Here is a 10,521-nt window from a genome sequence, read left to right on the forward strand (position 1 = left end):
TATCTCGCCCTTAGAAATATTCATCCTCAAATGAGATCACTCTAAATAGAATAGAGGGTAGAAATATCTAACACCCAACTCAACCACCCAACATGCAATTTAACACAACAGAGCATATCAAATTAAAGAGTGTCATACAAAAAGTCATTACCTTCGTCTGGAATTTCTCTGGAAGTAAAGAGATAGGGATGTCTCTTCTTCATTTCCTCCTCAACCTCCCAAGTAGCTTCCTCAACAAACTGATTTCTCCATAAGACCTTGACTGAAGCAACCTCCTTGGTTCTCAGCTTGCGAACTTGACGATCAAGTATCTCAACGGGTATCTCCTCATAAGATCAGCTATCCTTAATACCAATATTCTCAGTAGGCATAATAACTGAAAGATCGCCCAACATAGAAATATGGAATACCGAATGGACTGCTGCTAACTTTGACGGTAGCTCCAATTTATAAGTTGTTATCTCCTGTATTCAAATTAGCAAAGCAGAAATAATAAAAGATGAAAAGAAAAACACAGAGAACTATCCGAGTCTACAGAACCCACTGTGTGTCCTTAAGAAATTTAATCCCCTCAAGTACCCGAGGTTGCAGATTAATTCCTCCCAAGATAAAACGGATTAACCATTAAAGAAGTAGTGGTACCTCAAACTTCGATAATTTCAACGAACTCAAAATGACAGCAACGAATCACACACACAGACACGATCGATCGATATTGTTTTGTAAGAAATGTATGCAAAAGAAGGGAAGAATTTGATACAGAAAAATGAGAGAAAACCTCTCTATTTATAGCCAACAAAGGGTAAAGGTCACAACCCTTTGGAAAGAAGACAACCTTTCAGAAAGGTCACAACACTTTGGAAAAGGCATAACCTTTCAAACGGTCACAATCATTTAGAAAGGACACAACCTTTCATAAAGTTCACAACCCTTCGGCATAGTCACAACTCTTCAGGAGAGTCACAACCCTTCATTTCCTGTTCACACCTTTAAAACCCGACATAAGCTACATTACCAATTCTCCCGTAAGGACCAACATACCGAGGACTAAGCTTCCCCTTCTTACCAAATCTCATAACACCCTTCATGGGTGAAACCTACAAGTAAACCCAATCATCCACCTCAAACTCCAAGTCTCTTCTCCTAACATCTATATAGGATTTCTGACGACTTTGTGTTGTTTTCAACCTTTTTTGAATGATCTTCACTTTCTCTATAGCTTGATGATCTAAGTCTGGTCCTATAAACCCAGCTTCGCCAACCTCAAATCATCCATTAGGAGATCTAGATCTTCTCCCATAAAGAGCCTCATAAGGGGCCATCTGGATGCTAGAGTGATGACTATAGTTGTAAGCAAACTCTATGAGAGGTAAGTGATCATCCTAATTATCTTTGAAATTAATTACACAAGCCCTCAACATATCTTCTAAAGTCTAAATCATCATCTATGCTTGACCATCAGTCTAGGGATAAAAAGCAGTGCTCAAGTTCACGTTCGAACCCAAACCTTTCTGGAAAGACTTCCAAAATTGTATGGTGAATTGTGCACCTCTATCTGAAATGATGGACACCGAAACTCCATGAAGTCTGAATATATCTTGAATATACAACCTGGCATTATTTTCTGCCGAAAAGGTGGTCTTCACGGGCAAGAAATGGGCTGATTTAGTCACCTGATCTACAATCACCCAAATTGAATCATGTTGCAGCGAGACCGCGGCAAAGTAGTAATGAAATCCATATTGATCATCTCTCACTTCCATTTTGGAAGATCTATGTTCTAAGCCATACCACCAGGCCTTTGGTGTTCTACTTTAACTTGTTGGCAATTTGGGCACTTAGCAACAAATTCTGCAATACACCTCTTCATACTACTCCACCAATAGACTTCTCTCAAGTCATGGTACATCTTTGTGGAACCAAGATGGATCAAATATCTCAAACTATGACCTTTCTCTATGATCGTATTTTGGAGTTCATCCATCTTTGGTACACACAATCTACCTTGATACCTCAACATGCCATCTCTCCCTTTTTCAAAAGCCATCACTTTCTACTTATGAACATTTGCCTTCAATTCAAGGAAAACAAGGTTTTTGTCTTGTTTCTCTTTCACTTCATACACCAGTGATAATTCAATCACATTCATCACCACCACTCCACCTTCATTGGAATCCAACAACCGAACCCCTAAGCGTGAAAGTCTATGCACATCTTTTAATAATTCTTTCTTACCCTCCTCAACATGGGTAGTACAAGCCATAGATAACCTGTTCAAAGCATCAACAACAACATTAGCCTTACCTGGGTGATAGAGAATACTCATTTCATAATTCTTGAGTAACTCCAATCACCTCTTCTGTCTAAGATTAAGCTCTTTCTGACTGAAAACATACTAGAGACTTTTGTGATCGGTGAACACATCAACATGTGCACCATAGAGATAGTGACGCTATATTTTCGGAGCGAACACTACAGCAGCCAACTATATGTCATGGGTTGGGTAGTTCTTCTCATGTATCTTAAGCTGCCTAGAGGCATAAGTTATAACTTTGTCATTCTGCATCAATACACAACCTAGTCCAACTCTGGATGTATCATAATACACAACAAAGCCTTGTGTACTCTCTGGTAGGGTCAAAATTAGGGTAGTAGTTAACCGGGTTTTCAATTCCTAAATGATTTTCTCACAAGCTTCAAACCATTGAAACTTTGCTGTCTTCCGAGTCAACTTTGTCAACGCGACTGAAATAGACGAAAACCCCTCGACAAACCTCCTATAATAACCAGTCGATCCCAAGAAACTTCTTATATTAGTTGGAGATATGGATTTAGGACAATTTATGCACTGATTCAATCTTCTGACTGTCAACTCGTATCCCTTCTCCAGATATAATGTGGCCTAAGAACACCACAGACTCCAGCCAAAACTCACACTTAGAAAATCTGGCATACAACTCTCTTATGTTGAGAGTTTAAAGAACTATTATGAGATAACTAGAATGATCCTCCTCATTCCCCGAATAAATCATAATGTTATCAATAAACATGATAACAAACATGTCAAGATAAGGCTTAAACACTCTGTTCATAAGATCCATGAACGCTACAGGAGCATTAGTCAAGCTAAAATACATAACAAGAAACTCATAATGACCATAACGAGTCTTGAATGCTGTCTTCGGAATGCCACTCTCTCTTACTCTCAACTGATGATAGCCAGATCTAAGGTATATCTTAGAAAAACAAGTGGCACCCTGAAGTTGATCAAATAGATCACCAATTCTCGGAAGTGGACACTTATTCTTGATAGTAACCTTATTCAACTGACGGTAATCTATACACATTCTAAGAGAACCATGTTTCTTCCTCACAAATAAGACCGGAGCGCCTAGAGGTGAGACACTTGGTCGATCGAAACCTTTGTCAACAAGGTCTTTCAACTGCTCTTTTAACTCTTTCAACTCAACTGGAGCCATTCTATATGGAGGAATAAAAATAGGTTGAGTATCGGGAAGAATATCTATGCCAAAGTCGATTTCTCTCTCAGGAGGGACTCCGGGAAGATCCTCTGGAAATACCTCTAGAAACTCACTCACAACTGGAACTAATTGAATAGGCGGTGTCTCAACACTAGAGTCATTAACTCGGACTAAGTGATAGATGCACCCCTTGGAAACTAACTTTCTGGCCTTAAGGTATGAAATAAAACAACCCTTAGGGCATCTCCAACCCTACACTCTAGTTTACTCTCAAAATATAGAGTTATCTATTTTTTCAGACAACCAACTCCAACCCAATTCTCTATTTTACTCTCTATAAAAGAATCTTCTTCTCTCTCCTCAATATTATATTATTATTTCTATTTCATTTTCATTTTCTTATTTCGTAATATAAATTTTTTCTTTCTTTAATAATCATCCTATATAATTTTCATGCTATATAAAATTTTATTTTTGGAATTCTTTATTTAATATTAAATTATATTTTATTCTAAATTTCTAAAGAACAACTACGAATAATTAAAAAAAGAAATCGACAAGCACGATCACAATTACAACCACAACTTCTCTAAATCATACACTACATACTTCCTTTTTCGAATATTGTTAAATCTAGAACCAAACTACCGAATTACTAAATTATTGTTGTGATTTTTAAAATTATTATGTTATGTATTATATTGTATTGTTATCTTGTATTTAAATTATTATATTATGTATTGTATTTTTAAATTAAAATCTGTATCTTATCATTTTAAATTTTTGTGCATTATTCATAGTGAAAATTAATAATAACATCAAATTGTATCACAAAGTGATGAAAATTAAAAAAAAATTAAAATATTATTAATTCGAGTTGAAAGTAGTATATATTAAATAATATATTTTTTAAAATGTATATTACATTTTAAAATAATTACGAATATTAGAGATTTAATTAACAGTCTTGTAGAAAAATAATATGTTAATTACAAAATAATAAAAATAATAATATAATATTCAAAAAGTGAAATAGAGAGTATGAATAGTGGTTCTCCAAATTTGAAGAACTACTATTCAACTCTCCATAATTGGAGAGTAGAGGGTAAAACAGAGAGTACTTGGAGAGGGCATTCTCTATTCTACTATCCAAATATAGAGAATGGAGAGTAAAATAGAGTAGGGTTGGAGATGGTGTTAGGCACTGCTGAACTACTCCTTCACTCTATAACTTGCTCATTAGGAAACTGGAACTTTACTACTCGAGTTCTACAATCAACTGAGGCATAACAAGCATGAAGCCAGTCCATACCTAGAATAACATCAAAGTCCACCATGTCTAACTCGACTAAGTCATCCATGGTATCCTTGTAATTGACAGAGATGGTACAATCACAATAAACTCTTTTGGCTAGAATAGACTCACCAACTGGTGTGGAAACACTGAAGGGCTCAAGAAGTCGATCGGGAAGGATATCAAATCTCATAGCAATATACAGAGTCATAAAAGATAGTCTCCCACCTGGATCAAGCAATACATATACATCAAGTAAAAACTTTGAGCATACTAGTGACAACATCAGGTGAATTCTTTTGCTCTTGGTGACTGGTGATAGCATACAGACGGTTTGCTCTTCCGCCTGTCCCTGAAGTAGCTCCTCTATCTGCTGGAGTCGCTGAAGAAGATTGGGCTCTATTGCCCTTATTACCATTACCTTGCCTATTCTTAGGGCACTCTCTCATGAAGTGACCTGTTTGAACACACTTGAAGCAACCAATGGACTCATCACAACACGCTCTTGGGTGGTTCCTACCACACTTAGCACATGTATGAGTCTAGTTGGTCCGTTGTGCCACACTACCTTGAGATTGGGCAAGTCTAGCTCTGAAGTTCTGCGAATTCTGATTCCTGAACTCACCTCTTTTCTTTGGTGCAGGTGCACTAGTAGATGATGAAGCAGGTTCAGTTGGTCTTTGTATAAAAGATGATCGGTTCACATTTTTGGTCTTCTGCTGGCCAGACTCATTACTTATGATCTTAGCCTTCTTGCTGCAGAACTTCTCTCTATCTCTCGACTTGTCTTCCTCAACCAACTGCACATGGATCATAAGCCTTGTTATGTCCATGTCCCCTATCAAGATAATAGCCTTACCCTCTTTGCTTGACAGATGAGACAACCCAGACACAAATAAACTCATCATGCTCCTCATATCAACAACCATCTCCGGAGTATAACGGGAAAGTTGAGTGAACTTGAGGTTGTACTTATGCACACTCATGAACTCTTGCTTAAGAGTAAGTAATTCTCTTACATTTGCCTCCCTCAATTCACAAGTAAAGAAATGCCCCATGAAGGCACTTTCGAACACAACCCAGCTCACAATTGGTACTCCTTCAGCCCTGCTCTTCTTGCATTAATCGTACCAAATACAAGCAACACTCTTGAGTTTGTATGCAATTATCCCCACTCGCTCAGCATCAACAACATGCATAACTTCAAATACCTTCTAGAGCTCCTCCACAAAGTTCTTCGGATCCTCAGTGACATTTGACCCTGTAAATTCTGGAGGATTCATCCTCAAGAACTCACAGATCCTATATGTATCAGCCGCATCCTATCAAACTGCTCTTTATTGACTAGCTTGATTGGCCACAACTTGACTCAACATTCAGATTGCATCCCGGAATTCACCATTAATGACCTCTCTTTTGAGGTTGCACTTCTGGTGCATTGGGGACCCCTTGATCCTGGGGATCAACATTCCTCCCAGCAGGACGACCTCGAACAACTCTTCATGGAGGCAAGATCTGAAAGATACACGCAAACACGAATTAGAAAGAAACTTTTATAGAGTTGAACTCTATCGCACGAAAAAGAGTAAGAAGGAAGGGAAATGTTTCCAAAATGTTGTAGTGTAACACCCCAGAATTTTTTTGAGCTAAGACTTGAATAATCCTTCATAGTGAGTAAGTTTTTACCGAGGAATTTAAAATTTTATTGAGTGCTAAGGTCACTAGATATAGAACCTTGAGTTCCAAAAAAAGAATTACAGAGAATTCATTCAAGTCATTCCTAAGTTCTTCTAAGTTTTGGGTCAATTTTCAACAACCATAACTCTCAGTACAAGATAATTTAGGTGGGCTACTAGGTATCCAATAAAAGGTCTTTGAATTATCTTTCCAACACCACCAATCTTGCTAAGTTTCGAGTTCGTATGAGTGAGATATGTCCTTTTGAAGTCAGGCTATCCAGTTAAGGAAAGTTACCCGAAAATAGTAAGGGGTATTTTGGTATTTTCCTTACCCAATCAGATTTAATTCGTTTTTAGTAAGGTTTTAAGGGTCTGGTACTATTAGGTTCAGTTTTATAATCCTAATATACGCCTAAGGTTTTAGTTGAGAGTTCAAGAAGAGAAAAGAAGAGAAAAGAGGAAAGGATCAAGGCGTTTGTCGAAGTTCTTAAGTTCTCTTACGGATTTTCGCCATGGGTTTGACCTAAGAGGTATGTAAGCTTCCATAGTGTCGGGTTTGTTCACCCACACGCCAATCATGTTAATTTCATCGTTAAATTCATTCTAGAAAGTTGAGAGTATGATGTTCTTGAATTATGTTCTCGAAATTGGCTTTAGTTCTTGAGTTTAGAAGAGATTGCTGAGTTCTGAGGGATTGCAAAAAAGAATCAAATTGAGGCAAATTGGGGTTAGAAAACGAAGAAGGAAAAAGTCGGGCAAATCTAGCAAACCAATCTGCATTGCGTACCTACCTCCCCATTTTATAAAAATTTTCTTCGCGTCACGGAGCAGTCAAAGACCGTTCTTCCCCAAAAATTAATTTCGCGACAAAATATTTAAATGCATCTCCGCGTCGAGGATGTGCTTCCACAAAGTGATTTCTTGATCGTTTCTCATGTTTAACTATCTAAAAACACTCCTAAACATACCGAGATCTTTCCTATCATAAATCACAACCTTGAATTCATAAATCAAAATTCTTTCTAACATTCTAAGAAAGTCCCTTGGAGTACTTTTGTGGAGTCTTCTACAACTTCTAGTAACTTGTTTCAAGACTCGAGCAAGTGAGTATCAGGATGAGAAGAATATATTCATGAGTCTATTTTGTCATCATGAGATATTTCATATCATGAACCATAACTCTTGAATTCATAATTCACATTGAAGATAGAGTTAAGAGTAGAGTTCAAGGAAGCCTTTGAGTTCAATCGTGAATCCTTTGAGATCCACCATCGATTTGAATTAAGTTTCGAGTAAGTAAGTACGAAAATAAGAAGAGTCGTATACATAAGTTCCTTATTGATATTTTGACCCTTGAATTGAGTCGTTTATGCCCATAACCGCATGAACTCCATCAGTTGAGTACCTTTGAAAGGAGTAGTATCTTCAAATTCTAAGTCTTGAGTATCGAGTTCCTAATCCCCTTTGAGATTATATTTCTAATCATGGGACTATTACATGTTACCCATGAAGTCTCGAATAGTCTTGAGATGAGAAGTATCTTTAAGTCCTTGAGTTGAGTAGTTCATGCTCATAATTCCACGTGAACCCTCTGAGTCGAGCATTCTTGAAATGAGTAGTATCATTGAAGTTCTTGAGTTCCAAGTATTGAGTTCTATATATGTTTATTGAAAACCTTGCATTGAGTCGTTCACGTACATAGTTCGGCATGAACCATATTTTAAGAAGTCTTTTACAAACGTTTTAACTTTGTTTTAAGACTTAAGATTTGAGTTGAGTAAAGAGTAAGGGTAAAGTTCATTTCTTCAAAGATTATACGGGAACTAAGTATTCCCAAGAGTTAAAATGTTTTCACATTTGAACAGGAATGGAAACATCAATTTCCAAAAGAGTTTTGAACAGTTTGAGTACCATCTCTTTTAAGAGAAAGATTTTTGAGTAATAATCTCAAAACACAGAAGAGTTATGTTTATAAACATATGAGCTAGTATATTTTGGCAGTAGTATTGAGCACCGATACGGGGGATAGTTTATACACCTCATAGCCCCCATAAACCATGTAGCCAACGTGGGTAGAAAGGGTCATACTTTTTAGACGATTCCTTAATGCTTTTTAGCATAGACTGGTGAATCCACTTAGTTAAGGCTTTCTATATCACGACAAACTATAGAAAAGTTTTGGCAGCATGGGCAAGACGTTGTATCATCACTTACGCTTATAGTGGTGGTTGTCGGTTAGAGAAACTCCCACAGAGTTATATTGTATTTTTAAATACACATTGAGTATTATTGTATTTTTCAGTACATTGAGTTGCTATCCACAATTTTACAGCTTTCCATATATATTGCATCTTTTACTATTTCTTTATACTTGAGTATCATGAGTTGAGTCTTTTGAGTTGAGTATCGTGAGTTGAGAACCTTATTACTGAGTTGAGTATTTTATCCTTAAGTACTTCTGAGTTGATTAAGTTTGAGTAGTTTTGAGTATCCTTGAGTATTCCTTTAGTTGAGTAAGTTTGAGAAGAGATAAATATGTTTTCCTTTTTATCAAGTTTCAAGCTACGGTAAGGTATAGGATGGGCCTCGGCAGCGTGAGGTAAAGCGTTGTATTAACACTCACTACTAAAAAAACTGCGTTTAGCGACGGATTTTAGCGACGAATTATATTCTGTCACTAAATAACAACGGATTCGCAACGGAACTATCATTTTGTTGCTAGAAGAACAAATAATTTTTCGAGTTATGATATAGTGACGAATTTGCGACAGAATATTTATTTTGTCGCTAAATATTAGCGCGAAATTTTGGCGCCCAAATTTTTCCTACGGATTTAGCTACAAATTAGCTTTGACAAATTTAATTAATATTTCGCGACGGAACTAGTGACGGAAAAAGGGTCGCTAGACTTTTAAATATATGTTTATAAAATTAAATTATTTAGTGACGGAAAAATCCGTCGTTAAAATTTATTATAAATAAATATATTTATTTGATAGCGACGAATGTTATAATCCGTTGCTTAGTCCGTTGCAAAATTACTTTTATGTTATATTTTCTAAGGCACAATCTTGTTTCAACTCTTTAGAACCTCTCTTAATCTTGTCCGTCTGTTACCTTGATCAAACTCAAGATCTAATTGTGCCCGTTCATTTCATTCAAATCAACGGTTAGATCTAATCGTGCCCGTTCATTTCATTCAAATCAGCGGTCCAAATTCAACAACCCATACCTTCCTATTTTAAACTATCTAAAAACCCCAACCCTAAAAGTCCTTCATTCTTTCTCTTCCTCTCTCCAAGAGGAGCGCCGCACCAGCAGCCTCCGCCGCTCCGAGACACCGAGCGTCTCGCCATCTCCTGCGCCACCTCTCTCTTCCTCTCTCCAGTCGTTGCCTCCCTCCTTCCTCTTCCCCTCACTCTTATTTCTTCTTCTCCTCCTCCACAGGCGAGGACCAATGGCAGAGACAACAGCAGCAACGAAGCTAGCAGTCGCCACCAGTTCCTCCGTCTCCGTCGAAACAACAGTAGTGAGGTAGCGCAACAGCATTGACCGGCGCCTCCAACCAGCGAATCCCTCTTCGCCTCCTCTTTTCTCTCTTTTCCGACGAGAACAACCATCAGGCTGAAGCAAAGCCAGTGCCTTCTTCTTTTTCCGGCGAGAACGAACAACGCACTTCGACAGAGATTTTGAAAACTTTGAGACGGATTAAGATCCGTCCAGGTAAGTTTTTTTAATTAATTTTATGACCATTTCAACTTTTCGCTCTTGTTTTTTAATTATCGTGAATTGATTAGTTTGAGAATTCGAGCATCTTAATCTGTCGTTGTGTACTAATTTGTCTTGCAACGTGTTGATTCTTAGAAAGCATATCTAGGTTGAAATTTTCTGTTCAAAGTTCATGATTGTTGCTTCTATTGTGGTCTATTGTGAGTATTATTGATTTAGTATGCAGGTTATAATCTTAACCAATCGATTTTATATTTTCTTTGTTTATATAGTAAGATTTTATATTTTGAACTGCCTTAACTTGATTTCTTCCTTGTAACTTTGATTTAGCCGATTA

The sequence above is a fragment of the Solanum tuberosum genome, unplaced genomic scaffold (assembly GCF_000226075.1).
Source record: "Solanum tuberosum cultivar DM 1-3 516 R44 unplaced genomic scaffold, SolTub_3.0 scf00160, whole genome shotgun sequence".
NCBI lineage: Eukaryota > Viridiplantae > Streptophyta > Magnoliopsida > Solanales > Solanaceae > Solanum > Solanum tuberosum.